The following is a 12,460-nucleotide window of genomic DNA, read 5'->3' as shown; positions in this document are numbered from 1 at the left end:
AAGATGTTATCAAACACATTTTTTTCAACATGCATAACATCCAAATTATGTCGGATTAGATTAGTGGACCGATAAGACAATTCCCAAAATATGATCTTTTTAACCCAATTGTGGGTTGTACCATGGCCAAGTTGCTTTTGTTTGCATGATTTCAACCCTAAAGTGATTTCATTAAGTTGATTCACTTGACTTAAGACATCTGTCCTACTTAAATGTTGTGGAGGCAAAGAATTTTCCATTGTTGACTTCTTAAAAGAGTACCAATCACAACAAAATGGATGACCAATAGGCAAAAATCGACGATGGCAATCAAACCAACAAGGTTTCCTACCTTTTTTCAGTCCAAATGATTTGTTATCCCCCATACAATAGGAACAAGCAAAAATCCCATGAGTGCTCCATCCAGACAACATTCCATAAGCTGGAAAATCACTTATTGTCCACAACAATGCTACTTTCACAAAGAAATTTTGCCTCTTCTATGCATCAAAAGTGTTAACCCCATCCTCCTATGAGATTTTTAACTCATCAATTAAAGGCCTAAGATAGACATCTAAACTTTTACTAGGTGACTTTGGTCCAAGAATCACAAGAGTAAGGAATATGTATTCCTTTTTCATACACATACTTGAGGGAAGATTGTATGGTGTGAGAAAAACTGGCTAACAAGAGTATGAGGTACCTGAATTACCAAATGGATTAAAGCCATTTGTGCAAAGTCCAAGTCTAACATTCTGCAAATCTTGTGCAAATGTTGGATGTGTATGGTCAAATTGTTTCCAAGCCTCACCATCAACTGGATGTGTCATTACTGATTCATAATGCCACATTCCATCCACATGTCAATGCATATATTTGGAAGTATTTTTAGACATAAACAGGTGTTGGAGTCTTGGAATAATGGAGAAATATCTCAATGCTAAGCAAGCCACATCCTTACTTGTAGAATTGCTACCCTTTGGTTTAAACATGGGCTTTCACATACTAAGTAAATATTATTGTCAATATTCTCCTTGTAATACAACATGCAATGATTAGGACATGTATCAATCTTCTCATATCCTAATCCTAATTCATTAACCATTCTCTTCGATCTATAAACGTTTTCAAGCAACCTTTTAGACTCTGAAAGCATGCTTTTGATTATGGAAATCATTCAATCATAACAACTCACACTCATGTTAAACTCAAACTTCAAGTTTAGGAGTTGTGTTACTCCTGACAATTTCATATGCTTCTTGCAACCATCCCATAAAGGTTCATCAACATCACTTAATAAGTTATAGAACTTAGACGTCGACGGATTTGGATCCTCTTCAATCTCTTCCGCTTTTGGATTTAATACATCATAAGCAACATCCATAACTATATCCACATATGGATTTCTATGCTCCTTAACATGATCTGGAACAACAGACGTTGATGCACTATCCCTCTATATTTCTTAACCATGAAGGGTCCAATTTATGTAACCATCCACAAATTTGTGGTCATACAAATGTTTTTCCACCCAAAATGACTTCTCCCTATAACGGTTCCTACATTTGGCACATGGACAAGGAATGCGCCCTGATGCATCAACAATTGTTGGGTCTCTTGCAACAACTTGAATGAAGCCATCAATTCCATTTTTGAATTCTTTAGTTACCAAACCGAAACGATTCTTTCTTTGTAACATCCAACATCGGTTAGGTCTCATGACTCTTATAGTTTATTTAACACATTAAATTAACCATGCTTTGACAACATATAGCTCAAATAAAGGAGAAGGGAGTCAGAATAGGCATATGATGATTGTAGGCATGGACAAATTGACCTCTCTGTAAACAAGAGAGATAGTGTTCTAGGGTAATAATACTTCGTTTTGTTATTGTGAAATATGATACCAAAGAACTTTTTTTAATTTTATTTTTTAAATATTCATGGATATCCGTGGGTATATGCAAATATTGTCTACACGGGTACCCACGAGTTCACGGGGCGGGTAGCGAGTAGGTACTACCCGCACCCGCTCACACATGTTTCCATCCCTATATCAAATTAATGATTCAACCATGAAGTAATAATGTCCAAACCATGAAAATTACAACTTAAAATAAGCACTTTTTTTTAATAGAAATAAGCTGATAGGATTAGTTTTTCAAAATAAGTAGAAAATAGTTTAGGCAAACACTTTGAAAAAACAAAAGAGTGCTTATTTTTTTTTTAAAAAATAAGCATCCTTTTTAACAAATAAGTTTAAACAAACTGACCCATAATATATGCAAATTGTTAATCAAGCAAGACAACAATGAATAAGAAAAAAATGAATCAATTTGATTGCTAAATTTTTAAAATGTCCAATTTGATCGTCAAATTTTTAAAAAATAAATCAATTTGGTCCTCAAGTTCTTAAAAATTCTTGGACCAAATTGATTCATTTTATAAGAACTTGACGACCAAATTGAACCTTTTAAAAATTTGAGGATCAAATTGATTTATTTTTTAAAACTTGAGGATGAAATTGAAGTATTTAAAATAATTTAGAGACCAAATTGATAAGCCAACAAATTAATCAACAACTACAAATTACCAAGAAAAGTCTTTAGTCCAAAGCTTAAGATGTAGATAATCCAATTAAGACTAGTGACCCTCGCCAAAAATGGCAATCATTATTATCACAGCATAAACAAAGATGAAGGAAATATTATGCCAAAGTAAAATGGGTTTATTATCTTTTTATCCTTAAACTTTGTTTTAGTCCCTTTACTATGAGGAACTAAAAATAAGGATGAAATATAAGTTATGTATTGTTTGTTGTGCCGCTGCACAGTGTTCATACAAACTCAAGCAAGACATAATAATTGATTGCCAAAGCAAAACACAGACTGATAAGTATCTCAACATTTAATTAATTTAGGGGGGTATAGTTTACATTGTATATGGGCGTATCAAAACCAGCACTAACGAGATCCATCAAATGAAGAGATCATAAAAATTAGCCACACTAGCAATGCAAACAATTTTATTATTAGAAAATCATATAAAATAAATTTCATTGCTCGTGGATTTCAATTAGTGTCAAGTAAGATCTGTTAGCACTTTGCATCCCTAATGTTTAAATTTATCCGAGTGAAAATATAAAATATAGGAAATCAGGTTAATTAAATAGTTCAATCAGAGCAACGCGATCGTTTCTTAATACCTGCAGTTTTTTAAGGTTAAGAATTCCTCCATAACATATTGTACCAAAAAAAAAACTGTAAAGACATTTTTTTTGTCAGCAAATATATATATATATATATATATATATATATATATATATATATATATATATATATATATATATATATTAAAATAGATGGTACCAGAAGTACAAAAAATACAAAATGCAAGCCTAGAATATAGGAATTGGTTACCAAGCATTAACTCTCACACGTTAGTAAATACTAGGCAACCAAATCTGAACCAATCTGGGCAATAAATAATATCCTTGCCTACCACAAATTCAATGTTTACAATAAAAGCATTCCAAATAAAAGCTTTGTATTTAATAGCTTCTAACTCACCCTGCTGTCACGCTTTTGTCTAAGAGCAATATATATGTGCTCTTTCCTTTAGTGTTATAAATGTTGTTAAGTATTTGTACTGTAGTGTAAATGTCTGCATTTTTAATTGATATGCTTTCAATGGTTGTTCTTTAGTGGACTATGCAGTATGCTGATTTGTATTCTTCATTTACTAGAAGGTATCTATGCATTATTAGAGAATTTTCCTTCTTCATTTCAGGCCACTATCATGTAATTATTGTCTTTATTTTCAGAATCTGGCAGTTTGTTGTTGTCTTTAAATTTTTTTATAGCTTTTCACTTTTAGTTTAGAACTGATATCACTTATCTGCAGCATGGAATTGGCCATGTAGACCACCAATTTCTCAGCCATCATAGTGGCATGATGCATGGTTCTGCTATGAAGAATCCATCACAAATTCCCCGTTCCATTTATGGGACTAAGGATGGAAACTTTTGTGAGGTATTATGTTTTTTTTTATTCATTACTTATAAATATAATAATGGCTCTGGATAATTGAAGTTTATAGTGTGAACACCATATACATAAAGAGTAAAGACTGAATTACTATTATTCCCTTTCCTGCATCACGGTCTTGCTACTCAGTCAGTTCTGCAAATGCATTTTTTTTTAGTGAAAGTATGGGGCCGAGGCCCAAAACAATAGAGAAACTACATGGAGACTAATCTATTGCCAGGGGTCCCATTACAATCATGTGTCAGAAGACAGTAAGAACACTAGGTCGATCATTGCAGATTTTAATCCTTTTGCCTGAATCTGCCATGAGCAAGAACAATAGACTATCTGCAGATTTGCTTGCTTCTCTATAGTTATGCATGATATCAACTAGCCTATCCCTCTTCAAAAGCTCCTTAATCCTATATAATCTGGGAAGTGGAAGGATTTCTAGTAACATTACCCTTGATCATATTAGCAAAGCAACTGGCAAAGGCCTGCTTTAATCTTCATAAGTCTATGCTTTCTTCTAAAGGCTTCTATTTCATTAAGTTAGGTTATAGATACAGAACAAATTGATAATATTACAGCAACGTGCAGTCATGATCTAATATTGTGAAAATTTAATACATCAAGCACTCAGGTACACACACACATGCTCATTTAGGCTGACATCACAGCCACCCATTTGAACTTATAAACAAATAAACAGATATGATATAGAAGATAGACCTATTGGATCACACAAAACATTTTCATATTGTTGCTTTTTCTCGCCCTTACTACAGAATGTAAAATTTGACATGAAACATGAAAGGCTAAGAAAGTTTCATGCTGAGTTTCTAGTCCATATGAGTTTTCATTTTTGAAAAGTAACTTGCATCAAGTTTTTGACATAGGCCAATTACAACCCATTGAAAATAACTGAGACGAACAGAATAATTTGCTCCACCCAATATAGACTGCATGTAGAATCACTTATGTACACTACATCAAACAAAAGTGAGTAGAGTATACACTATGACCCTTTACATGTGTGATGCTAATTTAAGAGTTCAAAGGTTATTTTCATACTGATTAGATTAAAGAATGAAGCAGTAAAAGCCTATTTCTTTTGTGGCAAAGTGGCATCCAAATTATCAGAAACAGTGATTCTAAATAAATTCACCAACAAAGGAGAGAAAACTGGAAATAAAACATCGAATAAGCTATAACTTAAGCCAACTGTTTTAGAAACTTACAACTCAATTGGCAATCACCTATGATTCTAAATTGTGAGTATGGTAGTTGCTACAATTCCAAGCATTGCCGGCTATTGTGACTCGTATTCTAGTAATTGTAGCATGAAATTGTTTTATGTTTGCACAAAGAAAATATCACTCTTAATTTATCTCAAGAAATAACTAAAATTTATCTCAAGGACAGAGACAACACTAAAATATAAACCCTCCCTCCCCATTTGTTCACCACCGAGAACCCCACTCCCACTAATCCCCCCACCAAACAGACTGTGATGAAGGTAGGCACCGGCGATGACAGGGGCGTGCTCGTGGGAGGGGGCTCAATTGAAGTTGACATTGTTAGAAAATTAAAATAAAATGAAAGAAATAAATAAGAAGAAAATGCAAAGCCTTGAAGTAAATAACAAAATAACAGCAGCAAAATAACTTTAATTGGCAGCACATGAATCAGCAATGCACTATATCATACAATAAGCACAAATAAAAAATAAATTAGGGGAAGAAATAATTAGTCTGGGTTGAAGCGCACAAACACTATCCTTAGAGAGAAAACGTCCCTACTACACTGGTAGGAAAATCTGATTGCGCTCCTCTCTCGAGATACGACAACCTGTTGGTTCCGATTGTGTGCAGCGAAAGAATCCCCGAACCTTCTGAACACCAATACTCTTGTTCTCAAAAATAAGTTTTTATAAGGGAAGGAAGAGAAAATTTTAGGGAAAAAGAAATCAGATTGATGCTCTGCTTGTATTTTCTAGAGAGGAGAAAAGTGTGCTTGTATTTTATAGAGAGAAGGAAAGAGATATATATAGACATAGACCCCTTTATGCAACAACAACAATATGATTGTTGGAAACCAAATATGACCGTTGGAAACCAACTTACATGTATCAAAATAAACGTAACAAATTGTATTGACCCATTAAAACAAAATCTTAGAAAGATAAAAAATCTAATTTTACGTAACAAATTCTAAAATAAATATTTTATTTTATAAAATAGAATTAATATAAGTAATATATATTTATAAATTTTAAATTATAAAACAAATATTTACAATGTTCTCCCACATAATTTAAAATTTTAAAATATATTTTTTTAAAAAATAATTTGTATAGAAACGTAAGAGAAAGAACATGTGATATTGTATTTCTGTATAAGGAATCTTCCAAGTTTTAGCCTTATACCTAGTGTTTATGAACTTCCACCCGAGAAAAATGTAGTGACTTAATTGTCTTGAACTACAAATCCTTTAACCGGACTTTAGTACACAATCCCTACAATATTAGCGTTCAATTAGGTTCTAATAAGTGGTAGCGCGTTACACGGCCTTGCGCATATATCTTGTTTCGTGAATGTCACTTAGAGATTAGCCCATATCTTACAGTGGCAGCCCCACCACCACACTCACTAGGTGAATCCTCAAAGAGTGGTTTGTGACCTCCACCCCTACAATAATTGTCATCGGATTCATTAAGAGATGTTTTTTTATACTAAAAATACACATATATAAATACCTCAACCTTAATATTGCCACAATTTATAATACACCTCGTCATAGGAATGAGAAACGGAACAACTCCGCCAAATTTTATTTTGGTATACTTTAGTCAACAAACAATTTCGTTGTTACCCGTTGAACTCCATTCATGAGATCACCAATGACATGGAGATGGGTGTCCATTGTTGTAACTAAATAATGGGCTTTAGTCCCATTTTCCTTGACGACTCAAGTACTTGTTGACGCATCAACCCTTTTGTAAGCAGATCCGTAATATTATTTTCTGACCTAACAAAGTCAAGAGAAATGACACCATGAGAAATCAAATTTCTGATAGACTTATGTCTCACTCTTAAGTGTCTTCTTTTTTCATTAAAATTCTTGCTAGTAACTTTAGATATAACAACTCGACTATCACAATGCATTGGAATTGGAGGTATAGGCTTATTCAACAATGGCAAATCACATAATTTTTTTTTAAAGAAACTCAGCCTCACTAATAACAGTATCTAAAGCAATAATTTCTACTTCCATAATAGAACGTGAAACAATAGTTTGTTTAGCAGATTTCCAGATACTTCACCACAGCTAAAGTAAAAACATAACCACTTATCGATTTTGTTTCATCAGAATCAAAAATCCACTTTGCATCACTAAACCTCCTTAATTACTGTAGGAAAATATGTATAATGAATATCATCATTTTTCTTTATAAGCTTAATACCCAAAATCACATCTACAGGACCAAGGTCCTTCATATCAAAATTATTAGACTAGAAAAACTTCACATCATTTATGGAATGTATATTACTACCAAATATCAATATGTTATCCACATACAAACATAAAATGGCACATCCATTATCATCAAATTGTTTCACTACACACATTTATCACTATTATTAATTTGAAAATAATACGAAAGAATAACTTGATCAAACTTTTCATGTCATTGCTTTGGAGCTTGTTTTAAGTCATATAAAGATTTAACAACCAAGAATCTATAAGTAGTACTAAGCAAAGAATATCCAACAAAAACATAATTAACAGTTTTTGGTCCAATTTTTGCTTTTCTTATTAATAGGGATGTTAACCTTTGCTAGACACCCCCACACTTTAAGATATTTTAGATTTGGTTCTATTTTTCTCTATAGCTCTTAAGGGATTTTTTCAAAATTTTTATAAGGTACCATATTAAAAATACGACATGTAGAATGTAAAGTTTCATCCAAGTGTTCATTTTATTGCTTTGTGTGTTATATTTTCACATATTTATTTTATTTTATTTAGCAAGGGGCTACATATATAGAGACAACCAGTCACCATCGTGTAACAACAAAATACTTGCAACAATAACGTTAAACAACATAAAATAAAAACCAAACAACAAATTTCCTAATTTTAAAGACTTGTAATGTTCACAAAGGAATTTGACTAAGTAAAAGATAGTTTCCTAACATAGGAATAAAAGTAGTGGGATGCTTTCAGTTTTTCACATAAACTAATTCTAAAAACATTTTATCTTTACAAAACATAATTGATAAAGAAAATATACTTTAATTTTAAATTATAAGAAAATATTTTCCAACAATCACCCACTAATTTAAAATTTAAAGAAATAAAAGAATATAATAAAAACATTTTTAATGATGCATAATACATTGTGTTTTTATCCATTAATTTTTCATGTTTACTAGAAAGGAACCCAATCATATCCATGACACACATTTTTTTTATAAAACAGAATGCTACTATAAAAAAGACTATGCAAGAAGAAAGTAATTTTTCTCTCTAAGATTGTTAGAAAATTAAAATAAAATGAAAGAAATAAATAAGAAGAAAATACAAAGCCTTGAATTAAATAATAAAATAAGAGTAGCAAAATAACTTTAATTGGCAGCACATGAATCAACAATGCACTATATCATATAATAAGCACAAGGAAAAAATAAATTAGGGGAAGAAATTATTAGTCTGGTTGAAGCGCGCAAACGTTATCCTTAGAGAGAAAACGCTCCCATTGGTAGGAAAATCTGATTGCGCTCTTCTATCAAGATACGACAACCAGTTGGTTCCGATCGTGTTCAGTGAAAGGATCCTCGAACCATTTGAACATCAATGCTCTTGCTCTCAAAAATAAGTTTGTATAAGAGAATGAAGAGAAAATTTTAGGGAGAAAGAGATGAGATTGCTGCTTTGCTTGTATTTTCTAGAGAGAAGGAATATATATATATATATATATATATATATATATATATATATATATATATATATATATATATATATATATATATATATATACACCAGAGGTCAGCGGAATAGGATCAAACGGACAGATAGGAAGTAAGAATGCAGTATGATAAATGAAATGAAAATATAAACTTGAAACTTGAAAAACAGATATCAAGGGCACACCGGAGACCGGCTTACAAACCCCAGGTTTTCATAAACAAAGAAACCGAAGCGGCGGCAGAGCCGCATAGGATCGGTGAAGGGAGAAGAGAAAAGGATGAAAAATAGAAATTTATTGAATCTAGAAAGAAGCGCTTACAAAAATCTTGTTTCAGAGCACCTCTCTTCAGAAACCTGAAAAATTGCTAAATGAAAAGGTGCCTCACAACATACTTGAGGACTCCTTATATAGCCATAAATCTAAGACCGGTAGTTGCCAGTAGTTTTGACCGGGACTATTTGACTGTTTGTTACAAGACAAGTAGTTTTGACCGGGACTTTAATGGCTACAGGACAAGTAGTATTGTCCAGCATTAATTATACATTAATTACAAACAGATGGTTTTGTGACCGAAATTAAATTTAATCTAAACAGATACCAAAACAATCATCTTCGTTTTGGTAAAAGGGATCTTCTTCTTCTTCTTCAGCAGAACTTGTTTCTTCCTTCTTTGAGGATGAAGCTTCTTCTTCCTGCTGTAACATTTGCAGAACTTCCTTCAGATTTTTAGCTAAGACCTCCTTTGATGTTGATCCTGCTAAAAATGCTGCCAGATGAGACTTTTGGTTCAAAAACACAGAAGTTCATGGATCAGCTGCTTTGAGGAATTCTGGATGGGATTGGAACCAGAGTTTTACTTGTTCTGGATCCGCTTTGGATGAGTCAAATTGTGTCCACCATTTTACAAATGCGTGTCTTTGTAGTGATGGATATTGGTTTGTCTTTTCAGTCATGCTGTAACGATATTGCCATGAGAATATCCATGACAGTGCAAAGCTTGAAAAGTATTTAAGATCTGCTGGAATTCGTGATTCCTGCGAATTGTATTGTTTCTTAAATTGGGCAAATCCTTGTTGGACTGTTTCTGGGAATATCTCTGGGATTGGTCCAAAGAAGTCCCACCATTGCAAAAACCAATTGGGAAAATTGTAAATTGTGTTGGTCTTGAAATATATCAGCCATGAATGCTTGAAGCGGGTATTTTGGTGCCAAAACACCTTAGTCCAAGAATCAACGTAATCCCAATAGGTATAACCTACCGGATCAAATGGAACTGAAAATCTCTTTCCTTTGTTCAAGTCCGAACCAAAGTGTCTTGGTTGAAGAACTTTTAGTATTTGGATTGTCGGGTGGGTGTTTAATGTTTGATCTTTTGGATCTTTGAAATGTTTGATAGATACTGAGTTTGAATCTACCAAAATCAATTCATAAAAAGTTCTTGTCTTCAGGATGATGGTTGGTTTGTAGTGAAATCCTGGTGGGAAAGCCTTGGCCATCGCCTTGAAGGGATTTTTGTCCCAAAATTCAGGTTCCATCTGCAAAACAGTTAACAATTTATTTTTATAAATATAATTGTTAGTTTGTTTGGTATGTGGTGTTTGAGCTTTGGCTAAAGGTAGTTTTCCTTTAGTATTGGTGGCTGTTTTGGTCATTGACGCATTTTTGGATCATTGTTTGTAAATTTGATTCAGATTCTGAGGCAATGTCTGCCCAAGATTTTTTGATTATTTTTGGAAATTTGGTCAGACCCATGTCTTGAAGGGCCTGAAGGGTTTCAATTGGCCATGCATAGTCGGCCGATGTTTGTTTGGCGGTTGCCGGTTTGGGAGATTCCTGAGTGGATGACTCAGGTTTGATTGAGGCAATCTGGGTTGATGACCCTTCTAAATTGGTTTTCTGGGTAGATGACCCAGCCTGGGTTGGTGACCCAGAAGAGGTTGATGATTTCTTGATGGTTGGCTCTGGAAGAGCCAGTCTGGCTCCTTTGCCTGTACTCCTTCCTCCCCTTAGGGAGATTCCTGATGCCTTAGAAGGCATTACCACTTTTCTGTAAGAATTCACGGGTAAGGTAGTCAGGTAATGAGTTTGAGGTGCTCTTGATGTATTCTATGTCAAAATCAAAGACACTTAGAATTGCTTGCCATCTTGCAAAAATTTGTTTTGAGGCAAGGTTTTTAACATCTTTTTGTAAAATATCTTTGGTTGATTTACAATCAACCCTGATTAGAAATTTTTGGTTTAATAAATCCGATTGAAATTTGGAAATGCACAAAACAATTGCTAAAACTTCTTTTTTAACAGTTGAATATTTTAATTGTGCAGGATTCCAATGTTTTGATGTATATGCAATGACATGATCTTGGCCATGGACTCTTTGTTTGAGGATGCCACCATAACCTATGTCTGAAGCATCAGTTTCGACGATTTTAAATGCCTGTGGAATAGGAAGATACATACATTTAATGGATTGGACTTTGACTTTGATTTCTTTAACTGTTTGTGTATGGAGGTCAGACCAAGGAGGCGGATTTTTCTTCAGCCTATCATGCAATGGCTTGACAATATTGTTTAAATAGGGGACAAATTCTCCTACGTAATTTAGACAACCTAGAAATCTTTGTAACTGGGTTTTGTCTAAGATTTGGTTGGGGAATTTGTTAGCAAACTCTATTGATCTTTCGATTGGAATGATTGTACCTTGATATATATTGTGACCAAGGAATCGAATTCGAGTTTGGAAAAGATTGATTTTTGATTTGGAGACTGCCAAACCATTTTGTTTGATGATATGGATGAAGGTTTGGAGATGTTTGAAATGTTGGTCAATGTTTTGGGAAAAGATTAAAACATCATCTATGTAGACAATGACAAATTTTGAATAGGGATTAAAAATATCGTTCATAATTTTTTGAAATTCTGAAGGGGCATTCTCCAGTCCGAATGGCATCACGTTCCATTCATATTGCCCAAAAGGTACAGTAAACGCTGTTTTGTACCTATCTGATTCTTGGATTTGGATTTGCCAAAATCCAGATTTCATATCAAATTTTGAAAATATCTTTGCAGAATTTAATCTATTAAGCAAATCTTTTTTGTTTGGAATAGGATATCTAATCCATTGTAATGCTTGATTTAGTGGTTTGTAATTTATGACTAAGCGGGGTGTTCCACGCTCAATCTCAGATTGTTTATTGACATAAAAAGCCGCACAAGACCATGGGCTTTTGCTTTTCCGGATTAGGCCTTTATCAAGCAAATCCTTGATTTCCTTTTGACAGTATTGAAGAAGTTCTTCATTCATTTGGATTGGTCTGGCTTTTGTGGGAATTTGTTTTTTCCTAAAGTCTTTCTCATAAGGGAGATCAACAATATGTTTCTTTATGTCCCAAAATGCATGTGGCAATTCAAAACAGACGGTCGATTCAATATGATTTAATAAAGATTGAATTTTTTTCTTTTACTTGGGGTTTTCCCAGTTGT

At 33.3% G+C, this 12,460-nt stretch overlaps 1 long non-coding RNA gene across 1 annotated transcript; it reads left to right on the top strand.

Moving 5' to 3' along the window:
- Window positions 1-3,648: 3,648 nt before the first annotated feature.
- LOC106796339 (uncharacterized) lies at window positions 3,649-11,687 on the top strand. Its single transcript, XR_001385289.3, has 3 exons — window positions 3,649-3,727; window positions 3,883-4,011; window positions 11,303-11,687. It is a non-coding gene; the product is annotated as an uncharacterized lncRNA (long non-coding RNA).
- Window positions 11,688-12,460: the final 773 nt, after the last annotated feature.

Source organism: Glycine max, chromosome 2, assembly GCF_000004515.6.
Source record: "Glycine max cultivar Williams 82 chromosome 2, Glycine_max_v4.0, whole genome shotgun sequence".
NCBI classification, from domain to species: Eukaryota; Viridiplantae; Streptophyta; class Magnoliopsida; order Fabales; family Fabaceae; genus Glycine; species Glycine max.
This window is presented reverse-complemented; position numbering and strand designations above follow the sequence as displayed.